The sequence below is a fragment of the Sturnus vulgaris genome, chromosome 6 (genome assembly GCF_052056855.1).
Source record: "Sturnus vulgaris isolate bStuVul1 chromosome 6, bStuVul1.hap1, whole genome shotgun sequence".
NCBI lineage: Eukaryota > Metazoa > Chordata > Aves > Passeriformes > Sturnidae > Sturnus > Sturnus vulgaris.
The window spans coordinates 13483078-13501681 of record NC_142248.1 but is presented as its reverse complement, the minus strand read 5'-3'; the positions used below and the strand labels follow the sequence as shown (position 1 = coordinate 13501681).

Genomic DNA, 18604 nt, shown 5'->3' with positions numbered 1-18604 from the left:
CAGAAGGAGGTTCTGAGGATAGGAAAAATGCAAATAATTACTTGTTTGGGTTAAAAAAGTTCTGAATGGCATGGACCATTCTTCTAGAAAAGTACTGCAATTTGATACTACTGAGATTTTCTGGCAGATAGATCTCAATGGAAGGTTCTTTTGTTCAGGAATATCTAACTCATTAGCTATTTAGGTCTTGAATTAGTTAACTCTGAACAAGAGTATTTTATCTGTATATTTTTTTTAAATTTTGTTTGTTTTGCTAGCTGCTGCTTCTTTGAAGAGAGATTACCTGTGTCCTTCTTCAAATGCCTGTGGTATTTTCAAGTGGAACCATTTTTCTGTAAGTGGATGTCTTCTCTATGAACATAAAATTCAAACTGTGAATTAGTAGAATGCATTAATAGGAATGCAGGTGTGATGAGAAGTCTGGAATGTTTAAAAACTGGATGCTTTTTGTCCATAGTATGGTTTCCATGATTCATAATTGAGAATAATGATCGATGCTCAAGGGAAGCTACTTTTTTTTTTTTTTTTTTTTTTTGCTCTGGTCATTTGAAATGAATAGTATACTTCTATTATAAGCTTAGACAGTGATGATAAAAGCAGTACTTGTCTCTGTCAGCATTTGTGAAAAACAAGTCTCTGGAGATTTCTGAATGTTTTATTTAATGATGAGAGTAGTAAATCTGTCCTGTGTAGTGTCTGGATGAGCTGTCTTGTATCAAAACATTATTAATTGATTTTTATACTTTACAGCTGTGTTTTGGGAATAAGTACTGGAATGAAAGCCAAAAGCTCCACTCTGGATTTTAAGAAGCATACTGGAAAAGAGTTAAGGGATTGATTTAGTTTTCTGGTTCAGAAATGTTGAGGAGGAGGAAAAAGGAGGGACTTCAGCTGACTATTAACTTTGTTTGCCAGCAGTCTCAAACTACTTCCATCATCACAGGGGTATGGGTGTCCATTTCTGTGCCAATATCATGGTTTATGAAGATAGGCAGTCCAGTGAGGCCTTTATTTTCACTTAAATCTGTTATTAACATTGAATTGTGGAAGTAGGGATTTGCTGGGATTGTTGAACTATGGATTTGTTACTTAAGATATGAATAGGGTGCAGGCCAGTTGTCAGCTTTTTGAAAAATAGGGAATTTTACATTCTGGGCACATTCTACACATTGATCAATAAGTTGTGTTTTGTCTTTATTCTGAAACTCATAGTGTAATGTCAGATGGTACAGTATGGATAAAGGACTTTGTATGTTTGTAACGAGACTTGCTTCAGCTCGAGTAAGAGATATTGTGAGAGTTGTCTTCCCAATTTAGAAACACATTTTCAGGGAAATAAACAACTTCACAAATCGCTATGCAATGAGAATCTGTGGGGTAAGTTGACCCTTATATGTATTTTGCCCTCACAAGGGGACATTCGTTTGGAGGTTCTAAAGAAGGTTAATTTCAGTTTAGTTGAGCCATAAGTTTTCTATATTCTTCTGTTATGTTTGCTTTTTCTCCTCATACTTGAAGGCATACACACATTCTTAAAATCTTTAGGATATAGTAAAGTTTGTTCTACTGGTTTGGAAGCTGAGTGTGCCTGTAATGTGAGGAGATGACTGTAAGCCAGAAATAGGGAAGATGGGAAGGTTCAGCCTCCCTGAGCTGGCAATGGTCAGCTGCCAGCTGGGCTGAAGCTGTAATGTTAAACTGCAGCTCTGGGCTCAGAGTGGGCCCCCAGCACAAGTTCTGGGGCCTCAGAGGTGTGGATGTCTGTTTTGTCCCTCACACAGATTGGACAGATCAATGCCTTTAGATAGCTTGGGAGTAGACACAAACACAGTGCTGTTTTGCAGTGCAGAAACTCATGGGAGTCTAGGAGCTGTTTATTCTCCTGTAAAATAATGCTCAGAAATCCTGTGGTGCAACACATCTTAGGGGACTATTCAGATGAAGTACTGAATTCCCTGGACTTGAGGCTATTAAAAGTGAGAGCTGTGTCTAGTACCATAATTATTTCCTTTTGCATGCATGTGTTGTGATGTATGTATCTCCTGTTTCCCCAGTTGCTGTATGCTCAGGAGGAGTCTTCCTGCTAGGACCCCTCTGTGGTCTCTTGAAAATGCTAATGTTTGTCTGAAAAACCAGCAGTTCCTTTGTGAGAGGATGGATGGGCCTGTTAGCATTGAAACACATAATCACAGAATGATTGTATGCAGGTGCTTTATTGAAGAGCTCTGGGAATCAGGGGTGCAGACCTAAATCTGACTCTGACATGGATCCGAGATGGACATGTTTTTATACCCTCTTCGTTATATAACTGTATGTTAATTATTAAACCCATATTGTTCTATTGTATACATTGATCTTATCAAGCATGAATTCTTGTAATTTTCATTAGGCCCCCCAAATATCCTTTCTCATGATTCTTGTTACGATTACATCGTTTCTCATGATCCTTACTACAATTAAACAATAATTATATTCAATTAGCAAACAATCATTATGTTTAACAATGATATCATTTATCATATGATGATTATGCAGGTGTAGCTTCACATGATCTAGAAAAGACAATGCTCAATATTCGTTCCCAGGGCCTGGTTCCCTTTGCCAGGCCTACCAGACCCAACCTTTCTTTCCACTCTCTGAATCTATTCTATGCAATTCCCATGATTTTAGAAACATTTTCACCCTATGCTATCAGGCCTGCTGAGGACCTGCAGCATGCACTGGAGAACGTTTTTCTCTTTTCACCTTTTCAAATTATAGCTTTCTTCTTTCTGAAAGCCAGAAGAGCCATGCTGAGCCAAGGAGAGGGCAGACAAGAATGCCTGAAGTCTGGAAGGAGTCTGGAGCTGGGTTAGACACAAGGGCTGCTTCAGCTGGCATTGCAGGGATTGGGGTGGGGGTGAAAAATGGGGTGCAGAAGGCTCTTGGCCTGTTAAATTGGGAGGGATTAGGGGGCTGGGGGTCACAAGTCAGTAACAGCCCTACATCCACTGTGCTGTGCCGTGCCAGGGAAGACAGGTCTGGATGGGAAGGTGTTGGGAACTGCAGTGGCAATGGACTGAAACATCTGTGGCCGTGTACTGCTTTTGTTCTTCCTCTCAGTAATGACTTCTACCCAGTTGTGTCCTGGGACATGTGCTAATCTTCGGAAAGAATTGTGTGAATGAGTGTTTCTTTTAATGAATAGTGGAAGTTGTTTCTACTAAGTTTCATGCAGTAAAAGAGTGAAGAAATGTTTGTCTTGCACTAAAAGCGGAGCCTAGTCTGCTAATAGGAGGGATTTCCATCTACTATAATGTAACTGTATAAAAAAAGAAACTGAAGACTTTGTGGAGCACCTGTAGTTTAAAACTGCATCTAGGTGGCCTCTCTAAAAATCAGAATCATTTGCAGACTACTTGAAACAGGAGAAAAATGAATCATCTGTACTAACAATCCTTTGAGAGGGAACTGTCCTCTGGTTATGAAAGCAGGTGTAAGAAATTCGTAAGTTCTCATCAGGCTTTTATTGGTATATAGAATGAATGGCAAATACAGATTGCATAAACCTTCAATGATGAAACCTACAAAAAATAGAAGTGCCCAACACAAATCCTTTGACCTTTTGTCCCATGTGAAGAAAAACAACCCACCCGTGCCATGAAGGACAAAGAAGTTGAAACCTTAATCACTGACTTAATTGCTCATATTTTTATAAAGACACTGCACAGTATTTCAAGTGATCTGGTTTTCAGATGTACAACCATAGGAAATAATTTATGTGAAGGATTTTGAACAGAAGATTATTTTATGAAAGATTTTTGTAAAGTGCATTCAACAAAAACGGAGAGCTGGGTTTTTTTTCTTCCACCTCCTTTATGTAGACTTCTACATAACATGTGAACTTCATACATTCTTTAAGTACTATCTGTACTTGCTTGTACCAAAGCTATTTTGTTTCTTCAGTTATATTTCTTACCATCGGTTTCATCTAATCATTCAGTTACAGTTAGGGTTTTTTTTTTTAATGTAGGAATTTGAAGGTATTTTTATAACAAATATATATATAGTCATATGAAACAACAGCCAGTAAAAATTGCTACTATAAGGTTTATTTTTATAAGATTTTTTTCCCAACCAACCTCCTATAAAATTTTGAAACTTCTCAGTTTTGGAGTGGATCTGCTTTGCCTGTCATTACTTTGAGTACTTACAGCTGTGTTTAATGCTTGCAGAGGTTTAATATGGTAGGTTTATATCAAACACTCAAAGCAGGGGTCAGTAAGAACATTTGCACCTTGTGTGCTTCCTGGATGCTCAGCAGCATCTTAAAATGCTACGGAAAAAGAAAGCAACTCATCATTGTATTATGACAGTCAAGTTTGCAGTGGTTTGAAGTAGCTATAACCAAATATTCTTGTTCTATGGATATTTTCATATATTATCACTGTAAAATAATTTCTTATTTATGAAGGACTACTCACTGTCAGTGTTTCTCAGGTGCCTATCAACATATCATCATAGCTCTTTTCATGTGTACACAATAAAAATTACCATATCCATAGGGAAAATATTTTAATTGGAGAACTTCTTTTAAATTTTTTATGAGGAAAAATGTAGCCATAAAAGGCTTTGTCCTTTAAAATTGCAAATGCAATAAGATGTAGGCTAAATCAGAGATGTGGACTTAATTCACCTGAGCAATATTTATATTTAAATGTGATATAAAAAAAATGTAAAATTTACCCTTTGAGACTAGTGCAAATTTGAGACACAATAGGAATTTTCAGATGTGTCAGCAGCTTGTGTCAGCATAACAGTGTTTTTTAACTGAGAATGCATTTGGTCTGTGCAAGAGAAGAACCTCTGAAAGCCTTTCAAAAAACAACAGGAGGGACAGGACACAATCCCATTAACATCCAATGGTCTGTATACTAAATGGAAAATCTGTAAATGAGGGTGATGTTGCTTTTTATTTGTTTGTTATTGCCATATGGATTTTTTGTTTTGATTTTATTTTAAGACTTGAGCATTGCCTGAAAGAACATGCTGCATATGTCTTGTTTTTCTCCCTTTTGCAGATGTTTATTTTCCGTGATTACATCTAGAGGGCTTCCTTGTGTCCTAGGTAACTTAAAAACCCTGCAAGACAGTGTCAGTTGGAAAACTTTTTTATAGGGGCAGGATATAGTCTGCTACCAGGTGCTTGAGTTCAAAGGGGAATCTGTGATGGCTTCAGGGCTTTTTATTTTCTTATAACTGCACTGAACTCTTGAAAGCTGCAATCACAGCTTTTACTTTTTCACAATAGTTCCCTTTTTATGAATTTCAGTAAAATTTTCTGTTTTGGATGCATTAAGATTGCTTACTTTGTTTTAAAGCTCACTTGGAATTCTTTCCATAATTTCAGAAATGTGGCATTATTAGTCCTGTTTTTCTAATATCAGGCAATAATTCAATACCTTAATGTAGGTATATTTAGATTAATACAGAAATCTGTAGATAACCAGTTGGTTTGGAACAAGTATTTTCTTCAGCTTGCAGAGATGCAGAGTTGTGTGTCCATGCTGTGAAGTGTCAAATCATAAATCCACTGTAGAAAATACTTTAGACTGCCTAGTGTCTTTTTTCCTACAATTTAGAAAATGAGATCAGTCCTGAAGTAAAAGTATTCCTGATAAATAACAATATAAATTGAAAAGTGTCTTAATCTTATGTAAGAGTATTCACGTGTGGGAATGACAGTGGTTTTAAGCTAAGCCAGTACAATGTGATTTTATATATTCAATTGCTGTCATTTGTGTGTATTGAACTCACTTTCCCCCAAGGTACTTTGATATAATATTTCGATTTGTTTTTTCTACATCAGTTTTTCCATGTGTAAGACTATCTTTGAATATTTTTCAATTAATGAAATCAATTAATGGATTCCAGCCAAATGTTATTATCTTTGTTCCGTTCCTTCCTCTCCATGTGTCCCCTATCACACGTGTACAAAGGAATTGCTTAACTTCATACAGTAAAATGGATTTTTGTTATAGCTGGGGTGTTTTGACTTACATGTGCAGTAGGAAAGTTATTCTTCAGTGGTAAATGATTCTGTGAATGGTGCTTTTTAACTGGCACCCTGATGAATTACCACTCTCAACACAGAATCTGTAGCTCTCCTAAGTGGGTCAGGTAAGCAGATGATGGGGAGGCTGACTTAAATCAATCTCATCTAGTTTTTCATGAGTTGAGAGTACACTTTAGAGTGACAGTCATACAAAAGTTAAGCATTTGACAGCTGACTAGTTGTGTTAGAAGTAGGTTTTAAAAGAGAATGAATGGTTTTATTGGGAGAATAATGGTTGGCAGAGTAAAGAACTGTTATACTGGACTGAAAAGGAAAATGGCAGTGGGAGAGGAAAGTCACTTTCAGTATTCTATTTTCAGGCTCTATTAATATACAGTCTAAAAACCACAGATCCAGAAGTAATTTCCAAGATTGTGGTAAAAAGTACTTTTTTTAAAAAAAAATTAAGATAAGCACGGTTAAACACTATGAAAGGCTTGAGCCCACCTTCCCCTCTGAAGTGCAGAAATTTTTATGAACTAACACATGCAAAAAGTTGTGAGCAGTTTTTCTGTGATGCAGGTTAATGATGTTCATGTTTCCAGAGGGAAGAGATGATGAGTGTAAAAGGAGCCTTCCTTTCTCCATCTTGGAAATCTGCAGCGTAAGAATGTATTTGAGACTTAAGCTTTCCTTTTTAGGGATTTTCTGGAGGTTTTTTCATTAAATTCTCCAAGTACAAGAAATCGGCGCCTCTGTCTTGTTAATTTAAAGAAAGTTAAGATTCATGTAAAATGCTCAAAGTACTGGATTTGCTGTAGAGGAGGTGCTTTGCTGGCATGGACTGGGAGGAGGCCTCTCATTTGACAAGTTGCTGTTACCAGATTAATCCTGCTTTTGAGCTAGGCTGAGGAACATCCTTCTTGTCTTCACAGGGAATGTCCCACTAAGCAGCTTCCTTGTTCCTTTGGTCTCCAACAGGTGACTCAGTTTAAGAATGTATTAGCTTGTTCCTTGTCGCTGTGTCTACATGGAAAGGGAAATTTTCATTTATGTTGGTTCAATAATAGTATTTCCTGGCAGCATAATAAGCTTGATCATGCACATTTTCAGAATGTAGGCTCATCAGAAGTTCCCATGACTCATGAACTTAAAACTTTTCATACAGTTAAATTTTTTTTTCCAACAGAGTATTAAAAAAACCCCACAAAATAACCTCCAAACAAACAGAAAAACATACAGGCGTAAACCACTGGAAGTTCCTTTTTTTACCACTTAAGCTTGAATGATATCTGTAGAAGGAGGGACGTTACTTAAGGAAGTGTACTTACTTTCATATGTCACTCCTGCCTTATTGGTCAGTATCAGTCTCACTCACATCCTCTTCTTGTGCAGATTAATTATTTCAAGCTGTCTTCTCCATCTGTTACCAGATTTGGGAATGCAGCTTTCCACACTTCACATGTGTGTTTTAAACCTACACTTAAAACATATAGGCAAAAAAATACAGGCAAACCATCCCCCCCCCCAACCTAAACCCTTTTTAAGGCTTTTTATTTCCTTTGTCTACATTGTTTTGTTTCTTTTACTGGTGTGTGCAATGATCTTATCAGAAAGTTATACTGAAAATGAACTCTAACTTTTATGTGAACATGCTGACTTCTTTCACTTCCACAAATTTCACTGTACAGCTGGAATAGCTGTGCTTCAGTAGTTCAACATGAAAAAGGACTCATTATCTTGATCTCTCTGTTGCTGGAGTTAAGTCATATTTGCATCTGGTGGAGTTTGTCGAAGCCAGTTTTTCTTAGTTCAGAGGCCATGGAAAATGCGTTGTATGAAATCTTCAAGAATATTTTTTTCAGTGTCATATACCAGATGGCTTTGAGACCTATTTAGGTATGTGTTTTTGTTAATTTTGCTTTGCTGCTTCAGACCTCAAAACTTAATTTCCCCACTTGCTGATAAATATAGGGTCATAGGAATTGCCATATTGGGTCAGACCATCTGTTCTTTAATTAGAAGTAGTAACAGATGCTTGGGATGATGATGCAAAAAAAAAAAATTTGCAATAGGCATTTATGACAGTAATATACTCTGGGGTATATCTGTGTGATCCTATTAGTTTGACTTGTGTCAAAAGACTCAAAGACTTTGGTATTTATTCTAGCCCTTTGTTATTCAAATTTTTTTGTTACAATGTAATTTTATCTTTTGTTCTTCCCTTTAATACTGCTAAACTTTTGGCTTGCAGTCTCATATCCCTTAGCAGTATGATCCCTAGGTAGGGGTATGAAGAGACAGCCCTTTTTGTTGATGGTAAACTTGTCAGCTTTCATTTGGCTGAACATAATCTCTTGTTCTTATGGTATTCTGGGGAGGAAATTCTTCTCTGCCTTTTGTGTGCCGTTTTCTGTCTTGGCGAGGCAGGGGAAACCTTAGTCTTCTTGATTTTCCCCTTCATATTGATATTTCCATGCTGCTTGTTATTCTTGGGATATCTCTCTGTAAGGCTTTTAAGGAAATGGCAGTAACTGGATGATTCCAATTTCTCACTGTTTCTACTGAGGAAATACAGTTAACTCCTGGGAGAGAGGACTTTTATGCCTTTGAAAATGTGTAAGTCTTAGGAAAGACCTTCAGAATTTTAGCTTTAAATTGAGTTGTAATGGTGAAGATGGCTTTGCAAGGGAAATGTTGGCTAAACCTGAAACATTACCGCAGGCAGTTATGTGGCTGGGGCAGAGCCCCTTTTGGGGGGCTCAGAGGATGTCTAGACTTCCCTGGTAGTCCTACATCCAAAATGAGAAGCAGCACTTTCCTTTTTTTCTTACAGCAACTAGAGTAGTACTCTAAAAGATTCTCCAACTGCGATGGTCGAATGTTGGGTTTTGGTAGCAGCAGCAGCAGCCGCTTTATCTAAGCAGCAATTCCCGAGCCAGGGCTTGCAGCAGCTACAGCTGGGCGTGGAACACAGTGGAAACCTGCTGGGTTTTTTTGGTATCTTGTGCTGATCAAGAGCACTTGGTATAGAAAACAGCTGATGTCGATCAAAAGTACCTCTGCAAAAGGGGCTTTGATTCACTTCATTCTTAACCAGTTTTGCAGAAGGAGGATTACTTCTTAGTGGGGTATTGCTTGAGTACTGCTAGCCTCCTTAAATTGTTTACAATATTCTGCATAGATGGTTAGAAAACTCATGAAACCTGAAGGTGAGTGCAAGTTAGTAGTGAAGAAGTGGATAGGATTTGGGTGAGTGGCTGAGAAGACAAGTAAGAAATTTAGTGGTGAGGAGAGACAGCTTCTTGTGAGATACATTAGTAACTTGTAACTAGCAAGGGAATGCAGTTGTTTTTCTAACCTGCTTCTAAGCATTAGAGCCAGCCGTCTTTGTTGTGCTATGTTCAGGTTTCCAAGGAGATGTGAGATATTTTTATGAAACTGAGAAATTGAGAAATCATGGGAAGAGGAATTTTAAATACATGTCAAACCTGAAAATACAGTGGCAGGAAGAACCTGTGTAATGTGCAGTATTTTAAGAATAAAATTGAAATGCCATATGACTGAAATTGTCTTTTTCACCAATGGTGATGACTTTAGTGTTTAACTGAGAGCTATTTTAGGACGATAAACAACATTCCTTTCATTTTTAACTGCTTGGAGGGGAGACAAAGTGCCTTGCAATAGATGCTGTTTATTCCAAAGTCTACAAGAATTCTTTACTCAGGATCAGAAACCCTGAAATGTTACTGAGAATTTGTTTGTTTAAAAAATCTGCATATCTAATTCTTGAGCTAGCTATTTGGATTGAGAGGGTTCAATTAATAGATTTTGCATGTTGAGTAACTCAGGAATGTTCTGTGCCTAGAATGCTGGCAGAGAGACAAGATTGTATGAAATGCTCAAGTTAACTTTGTGAGGATATTGGGGGATCTTCAGTTAACAACAGCATGTGTTGTATATGATTGTTTTGCCTGTGAAAGGCACTCGGGTTCAGACAGGCTTAGGAGTTCTTGTTGTAGAGTCACTTGAAGCTGCTGGAAGAGGGGGCTAATTTTGCTAATTGACAAGACATGCCTGTGTTTTGTCAAAGGCCTCATGATTTAGCAATCAAGAGATAGACTTCTGTATTGGTGGTGGCATCACAGTGCTACAGGATGTTTTAGTGCAGCATTGTTTAAATTAGATAAATGGGATTGCAGCAGATTTAAAACCAAAGGTGAGACTGATTATCATTTGTGCTTATTGCAAATTACCTGTTTGCTGTGTATGGCCTGTTTGAACTTAAGATTTATTCTAGTCATACATTGCTGTAGGTGTGTTGTGTTTCTGGCTGATTTTTCTATTTCTTCTGTTTATTTTAACCCTCTTGATATTTCACTTTTCTGCCCATGCTGTCACTAAATGTGCTCTGTTGTTGTGGTTACAGTACTGTTTGTGCACCTTTGGTGTGGCTGGCAGGGTCGAATGGGGCAGGTAGGGCGTGTAACAGGAATTTGTGGGGAATTTCACTCTGAATCTCTGAAAATTCCGAAGAAGGATAAGCAGAAAGTAAAAATACCATATGGATGAGAATCTGAGGTGGAAGCCTTGGGGGGGACTGTAGCTCAGACTTAGTAATGTTGAGGGAGGAATAGATATCATGAATATAGGTAAAAAACATTGGCTCCAGTTTTGGGATAACTAATGTTGTGAATCAATCAACAATGAGCTCCATGTGTATTGGATATCAATCTTCCTCAGAACTACTCATTTAGGGAAGCCAGCAACCCATAGCATTGGATCTTCAGGTGTGATAGTTCTTACTGTTTTTTCCATAGGTCAATGAGGATTTTCTTAATAAGCAGGCAATAATGGGACTTTTCAAGATATATGGAACACCTGATTTAGTTAACAAAAAGCTCAACAAAGTATGAGTTTTTTTAGAATTTCACTAGGAAAAAAAGCAAAAACAAAACCCTAAAACGCAAAGCATGTCTTGAACTTTTTGGTAGAAGAGTCCTTCCTTTTTATATGTTTAAAATACATTTTCTAAAATTCTTTTAGTTGTCATATCTCTTTATGATGGTTTCCTGCTGATTTTTACTTTTAAGGCACTAGGTTTTGTTTTACTGAATATTCTAGGAAGGAGTCACCTACGTTTACTTAATAACATGTCAAACCTTAATTTCATCCTGTCACCAATGAAGATATTTGAACATTGATGTAAACAAGCAATTGAGCTGAAAACACTGTGTTAATGAAAATATTTGTAATAAGTTTGGAAAATACTGTTGTTACTGAGCAATCACAGAACACAATGAATTGCAGAAGTTTTGAAGAGTACCGAACTATTAAGAGATTTTTATTGATGCAGAAAACCAGATGTCTTTAAAAGCTATCAGCAGTTGTGATGAAAGATTTCTTTAAAAGTTATCACCGATTTTCAGTTAGACACGCTGATTTCTTAAAGTAGCAGGCATCTGAACTGCTCTGGTGATTTGAGTTCTGTCTTTGCTTGAATAACATTCTTCAGATCAAGATAACAGAAAAAAGCTTGAATAACTTCAAAAAGGGGCTGAAAATGCAAAAGCTTTGGGTTATAGTAACAAACATTACTGCAGTTACCATTACCTGGTGTACAGGAGCAGTTAAGTTGTTTCCCATGAATGTAATGGCTTCAGACTTAGGGGCTGGGTTTAGAGGATGTATTGGGAGGAGATTGTGTCCCTGAGGCTAGCGAGGCACTGGGACAGGTTGCCCATAGACGTTGTGGGTGTTCAAGGCTGGGCTGGATGGGGCTTTGAGCCATCTGGTCTTGTGGAAGGGGTCTCTACCCATGACAGTGGTGGTGGATTAGGCCATCTTTAAGGTCCCCTCCAACCCAGACCATTCAATGACTTTGGCTCTGTATGTGTGGAAAAGGTGAAAGTGTGGGGGTTAAATTAAATAAGGGTCAACTAATGAGAAGAATAGAGGGTTTTTTTCTGTTGGCATCTGAGTGCAGAGGGAGCTTCAGTGAGCCTTTCAAGTTAAGGGGATACACTTTCCCAGCTTTGCTGTAGAGAGGAAAGTGTAGATTTTTTTTTTTTGCAGTTAAACCTCAAAGAGGAATTTAAAAATGAAAATAAAATGACCATCTGTCAGGAGAGATTCAGTAGCTGCTATTCAGTACTGAAAACTGAGCAAAATTCTTGTGGCCAGCTAAATCAATATGAATGTGTTACATTTTTATTTTTTTTTATCCTTTCATGCATAACGAAACACGTCTAAATAATTTTGATTTAGGCATGATTGCAGTTGGTTAATGTCCACTTGTACTTAAAGCTTTTCTGAAAGAAAATAATGCTTTTCTGAGAATCAGTTTTATTTTAAGGAATGACTAACACAATTTTTTACATAGATGAGTTCTGTCTCTTCAGTTATCTCTCGTATAAAACTGATACCAAGTCTCATCAAAGTATGGTTTGCTGCTGTAAACATGTAACTTGTTAAATCTTGTGCAGTCAGTTCTTCCTATATGTAGTTCTTTAATAATTTTATCCTTGAGGATGCTGTGTAGGGAATCTAAAATTGCCCACATCTTGCCTAAGGGAAGGTCTTAATTGTGGTGTGTGTTTTGTTATAAAGTCAGAAGAATTAGTGTCTATGGTAGGTTTAGTAGTCAAAATTGTAGTAGTTTGGCTACAGCAAAATGCTGTGGTCTCTTCACAGGGTGTGTGTCAAGCAAATCGTCTGCTTTCTTTCTCTGATGTGAGGGGTATTTCTGCTCTTGCCTGCATGGAAGTGTCATGTGGCTGAATAAAATTTAGTACTCTGAATAATCGTTGCTACTTGTGTAGTAACACAGCAGCAGCCTCAAAACAGGCCTGTCCCTTCTGAGCTGTTGTCTCCTGTCTTGGTGAGTGTGCAGGCACAGGCTCACCTGCCTTCTGGTGTCAGAGCTGCAGGCAGGGAATGCAGGAGCATTCCCAAGTGTTCAGTCTCTGAAGCTGGGAAGGTGGTTATGCACTCCCCAGCAAAACAGGGAGGTGCCTCTGTAAATGGTATAGGCCTGATGCCTTTCCTTTCTGTCTTTTGTAAAAAACTGTACCTTTGCACAAGCGTTCATGTTCTGTTGTTATCTGAGAGAAGAGGGAAGGCAGCATGCTTTCCACCTAATTATGTTTTATACTTTACATGAGGACTTTTGTTTTACATCCAGGAGCATTTCAGAGCCATGCTGATACGCTTCTCACCTCCAGCACTGTCATCGTCTCTGAAATGCTGGCTGTGTTTACAGATTCATACAATGGTTTGTCAGAAAAAACTGCTGAGATAATTGGGTCCAACTGATACTGCCAAGTTCACCAGTAAGCCACATCCCCAAATGCCTCACCTGCACATCTTTTAAATACCTCCATGGATGGTGACTCCACCACTTCCCTGGGCAGCCTGTTCCAATACTTGTCAATCCTTTCCGGGGCAGTATTTTTCCTAATATCCAGTCTAAGTAACTGGTACAACTTGAAGCCACTTCCTCTTGTCCTGTTGCTTGTTACTGTGGAAAAGAGACCAGCCCCTACTTTGCTACAACCTCCTTTGGAGGTAGTTTTAGGTATTCAAGGAAATGCAGTTATGTGAGTCAATGCTATTAAAAATGCCAGTGAAACAACATTAAGTAATAGGACAGAGTCTCCTCGTGGTCGTGAATTTGGCCCTGACTGCGGGGGCACAGCAGCTACATCTGCTTTTGTCCTTGAGACTTCGTTACTGTGCAATGAAAAAACGCCTTTATGGCACTCCATGTATAAGGTTGCCTGTGCTCTTTGCATTATTCAGCTTGTAAAACGAGTGGATGTCTTTGGTGCTAATTAAACATCATCCTCCCAGGAACCAATTATCTGTAAGTAGAAACAGCAGAAGCATGATGTGGTGTTGCATCCCAGGGAGGATGAAACATTTCCCTACCCAATGCTTCTTCCTTAGCTACCAAGTCATATTCATTTTATCAGTAGCATTTACATGTGAGAGCTCTAAGCAGAAACCTCAGGGCATTGTAGCACTTAATGTATAATAAATACTATTTGCTTTTTTTAATGTCTAAATGAAAATGCATTTCAAGCTTTGTAAACATTTTATGGAAATTTTAAACTAATCTTTAATATTTTTTAAGAGGTCTGGCAAAGAAAATTTTCTTTGTAATGTTGTCACTCATCTAAAGGGGGAAAAATGATTGCAGCTGAAAACTGTTTACCAGTTTCTTAGTGGAATGGTTATAAGAAGGAAACAAAGAGTATTCTAATAGTATAAACCTTTGGCAGTTTGGGGAATTAAGTTAGTGATGCCAAATCCAGAAGGTGACTATATGCAGGTCAAGACTGTGGCACATTGATGGGTCTCAAGACCTTGTAGTATTTGTGCACTAGTTCCAGGAGTCTGTTTCCCATTAAGTTAATCAGATGCTTACAACTTTTTACAGTTGTTTAACCTGCAAAGAGCTATTTTAACTGAACTTCAATATATTTTGCCATCAAGCCTTCATTTAATATGGTGTGTCTAATATGAACAGCGAGTGGAGAAAAAATATTCCTTGATCTGCATCTTTCCTTTGTTTACCTGTAGAGAAGTGTTAAGATCTATATCTGTGTTTCATTGAATTTTTTTCTTAATGAATGAGACAGTTGTTTGCCTGTGGGGAAATGGCATTCTCATTTTCTGCTTTGAGCTCAGGGCTGTGCTGCTGTTATGATTACTTAGTGTTAGCCCTGCAGGTTGCACTGGTCCAAGTGTGTTTGCAGAACTTTTTAGCGCAGCTTTAACGAAGCTGCTGGAGGAGAGCATGGCTCATGTTTGGGAGTTTTTTAGTTCCCCCTGCTGAAGATAGCACATGGCTCAGGAGTGAGAGTTTCCAGCATTTGAAACAGTAGATTCTAGAGAACAAATTGCATTACTTCTGTAAAGTGAGTAATCTGTCTAATGGCTGGCACGTGTTATGTCACGGTGTGAAGGAAATCAATTCCAGCAGATGTGCAGCTGTCTCCCAGCCTCCAGCTGCTGCCTCCCTTAAGCTTCACACCCAAGTGGCTTGGAAAGTATTTTTTGAACAGGAAAGGTGGATTTTGGTGTATGTTAGGCATCTTGGCTTTAGAAAAGCATTTGATGTTTTAGAAATTGTTTGGTCTGAGTCCATTTCTAAATTGGATAGTAACATTAGACTCCAACCAGCAGTAACAATAAAAAAAAAAATTATGCCTAATAGTGCATTTTGTTGACATATAGGATAATCCTTTTATTAATGTGATTCCTCTATATTCAGTAAAATCCCTACAATAGTTATTCTTTTCAGAGTTTTATATATGCCATTCCCCTGTGGAGCTTAAAGCATTTGAAAAAGTTTTCTGCAAAATAATTTTTTTTGCTTTCATTTCAAACAATTAAAGCTTCTTATTGACATTGAAGTTCTCTTGTGAAATAACATTTGGCTATTTTAGTATCTAATGACCTCTTAGTTTGATACAGAGATGACTTTAAAAATGGTGTCCTGATTGTCTGTTACTGTCCTTCTCATTGGTGGTTGTGAGGAGCAGTGCAGTAAATACTTTAATTCCTAAAGACATGTGCTTTAGTCATAAATTAAATGATGGCTTTAATGATAATACTGCATAGGCAATTCTTTTGCAAGGAAATTCAGTGCAGTAGTACTGATGTTAGAACTTGGTCTCTTCATGCAGTTATTATGCACAGTAAAATTCACAGCACAGTGAAGAATGAAAAGTGACAGTTGCTTGTTACAATTTAAATGGCATAATAAAAAATTACGATCCATGCGAGAACTTTTAATTGATCTTTTTATGCACAAATATAATCCTGACATACTGCCAAAATGAAGGTGCATATGAATGAAATGACTAAGTTTTCTAGTTAATTGCATGGATTTATTTCTCAGACCTTTCTCCTTGAAACAACACTTCTGTAGAAGGCTGAATTTTCAAGATGCTTACCAGATCTGGGGGATTCTCTTTCTACTTAAATGCTTACAGTAATTTTACAGTACTTCTAAGTATGTATTTATTAGCAAGGTTCTTAAATTGGCTTTGTGCACTAGATTTTTATGTATGGTGAAATATGTCACCTTTTCCCCTTTTCTTAATATATTATTCATTACTTTCTTTGAAGTCTTTACTAATACTGTACTGAAATTGTTGCACAATAGTTGCTGTATGGTGATGTTCCTACCTCCTGGTGGAAATGTTCTTTTAGTTGTCCAGTGAGTTACATAGGATATCTTCCTGCATGTAGGTAATTGATCTAACAGCGACAAGAATATATCTACATAGATATATCTGTGCAGAAATGTAATTGTAGATATTATGTGTCTGATAGTTACAACATAAATAGCTTTTTTTCCTGAACGTTCTCAAATTGACATCTTCAATTATTAGATTTGCCACGTGCCTAATCTGTTCCCAGGAGTTGCAGTAAGTGTCAGTATCTGGCGTGCAGGAAAATGGGATGTGACAAGAATAATGTATAGAGAATATCTTTTTAACTGCTAATACTGTGACATGTTCCTTTAACGAACAAGAACTTATAAGCATGTCTCCTCAAATTGGAAGTTATGGTCAACTAAAATAAGGTAGGAGAAGTTTTTGATGGTCTTGATGATAGATGGTGTTGGTATCCTAGCTTTTAATGCTGATGATGTATTCTTCAGAAGCCCTTAATAATGAGCTGTCCATAAAATCTTTGCTTAAAGTCTTGATGTGTTTGGCAGTTCACAAAGCTAGATGGGCATGCCAACGTTTCTCACTTCAGGCTTTCAACTGGAGGAATCTTAGTTTTAAACAGAGCAGTATATTTGAAGTTTTGATTGCTTCACAGTTAACTCTCTTGATTTTATGATTTTGAGATGCAGATGCTGAAAATTACGGTAAGGCTTTTACCTCTATTTCTCTTCTGCTGTTCAAGTCACTTGTGGGACTTTGCAGTTACCCTTTGCAGTGTCTCAGTTTCCTATGGCCACTCTTTTTCTGATGCATATGGATTGTTTTAGTGTAGCTCATGTTGCATGGAAAAGTCTTGGGAGGCAGCTACAGCCAGGGTGCAGTATGTCACGTTGGCATGGAAGTAATGCTGTATCTGCTAAATAAATAACCACCCAGCTCATTTATCATTCTCTGCTGTGTGATAGCTGTGTCAATTATAACAGAGGAAGTGTCCTTGGTTAAGTCTGCTGCTTTGGATACACTTCTGCCCTGTTCTCTGTGGGTTATGGTGTCAATCCTATGTCCCCGTTACCATGGCTTTCTGCATTTCTCTTTAAAATACTCTGCTTTTTTCTCGTTTTTTTGTGCTTTATCTCCTGCTACTGCTCAGGAATTTTGCCCGATGTAGAGTTATGTACCCTGATATCTGCTCCCTGTTCAGATGGATTCAGCTGCCCACTTGGAACATCAGCTGTCTGAGATGATCTATGATGACTTTTCTTAAAAGGATTGTGTTGTGCTATGCTTGTGTCTATGCAAATTTTGAAAAATCAGTAAACTAGTGTACAGTGTGCTGTGCTATATTTCAAGTCTCGGTCATATAAATTTTTTGTGCTCAGATTCTTTCTTATAAAGATTCTTGATGTAAAGTGTTGGTAATTTGGTATCAGTTAAAAGAAATATTTGTGCTGATAGATGTAAAAGCAATTTCTATTCCTGCCTTGCTGTGCTAAACGTTATTGTTCTGAAAAGATGGATTGTTTTTGGTTTTTTTTGCATTAACAATACTGTAGTTTTGTCTGTGTAATTGCTGATTGATAGGCTGTTAGTTTCAGAATCCTTGCACTGTATCAGATGAAAATATTCCCAAATCTACTGATGTGATGTAGGAATTCAGTGTGATCTGGGTTGATAGGTCTTGGCAATAAGCAAAAAGGCAAAGAGAGAGTCACAGCCTGAGTTTTCTAAATAGGATTGTTACTACTCTTGATGCCCTAGGAAGAGACCAATTAAGAGTATTTTTGTATACCTCAAATCTGCCTTTTTTTATTTTTGTCCCCCTCATACTTTAACGTCCTTTGAGTAGGTTGTTTGTTGAAGTTTCTGATTGTGATCTTGTATTCCAGTACATAAGTCTCAGAAATTTCCTGGGAACCCCTGCAGCTCCACTCTCCCTCCAGGCTGATGGGAGGTGTTTGCCCGGTCACCTCCTCTCCTCAGGACTCTATTTTTGTGTAGGAGGAGCTGTCACTTCTCAGTCTCACAGGATCACAGTGTCATTGCACAGTGCTAGCTGAAACATCCAGCTAACTCGGTTTCCTTTCCAGTCAGTCTGAAGGTCTTGCATTAGAACTGCTGGAATAATGAAACCGGTTTTAATTCAGAATGACTTTGAGTTTATGAGAGCTCATTGAGTCTTCTTTTGTGGTTTGAAGAAATGTCCTTTGCTTCAAATGAATCTCAGGAATTTTCACCTTCTTTCTGTCTCCCAAGAATTGCTCTCATCTCTTTGATATGCTCTAAGCATACTTGATTCCTACATTTCTGCCCTGGTGTAAGAAGCCAGTTATGCAACTATTGCTTTATTAATACAGCTTTAGAAAAATCTGTTGTTTAATCTCCT

General features: G+C 37.7%; 1 protein-coding gene across 3 annotated transcripts in view; it reads left to right on the top strand.

Moving 5' to 3' along the window:
* The window catches only part of SIPA1L1 (signal induced proliferation associated 1 like 1), a 197110-nt gene that overhangs the window by 77101 nt on the left and 101405 nt on the right, over positions 1-18604 (top strand). For 2 of the 3 annotated variants that reach the window (XM_014869376.2, XM_014869370.2), the window contains exon 3: positions 258-334. The exons of the other annotated variant lie outside the window; for it this stretch is intronic. The gene's annotated coding sequence lies outside the window, so the exon portion shown is untranslated. The remainder of the gene's footprint in view (positions 1-257; positions 335-18604) is intronic. 3 annotated transcript variants of the gene reach the window in all.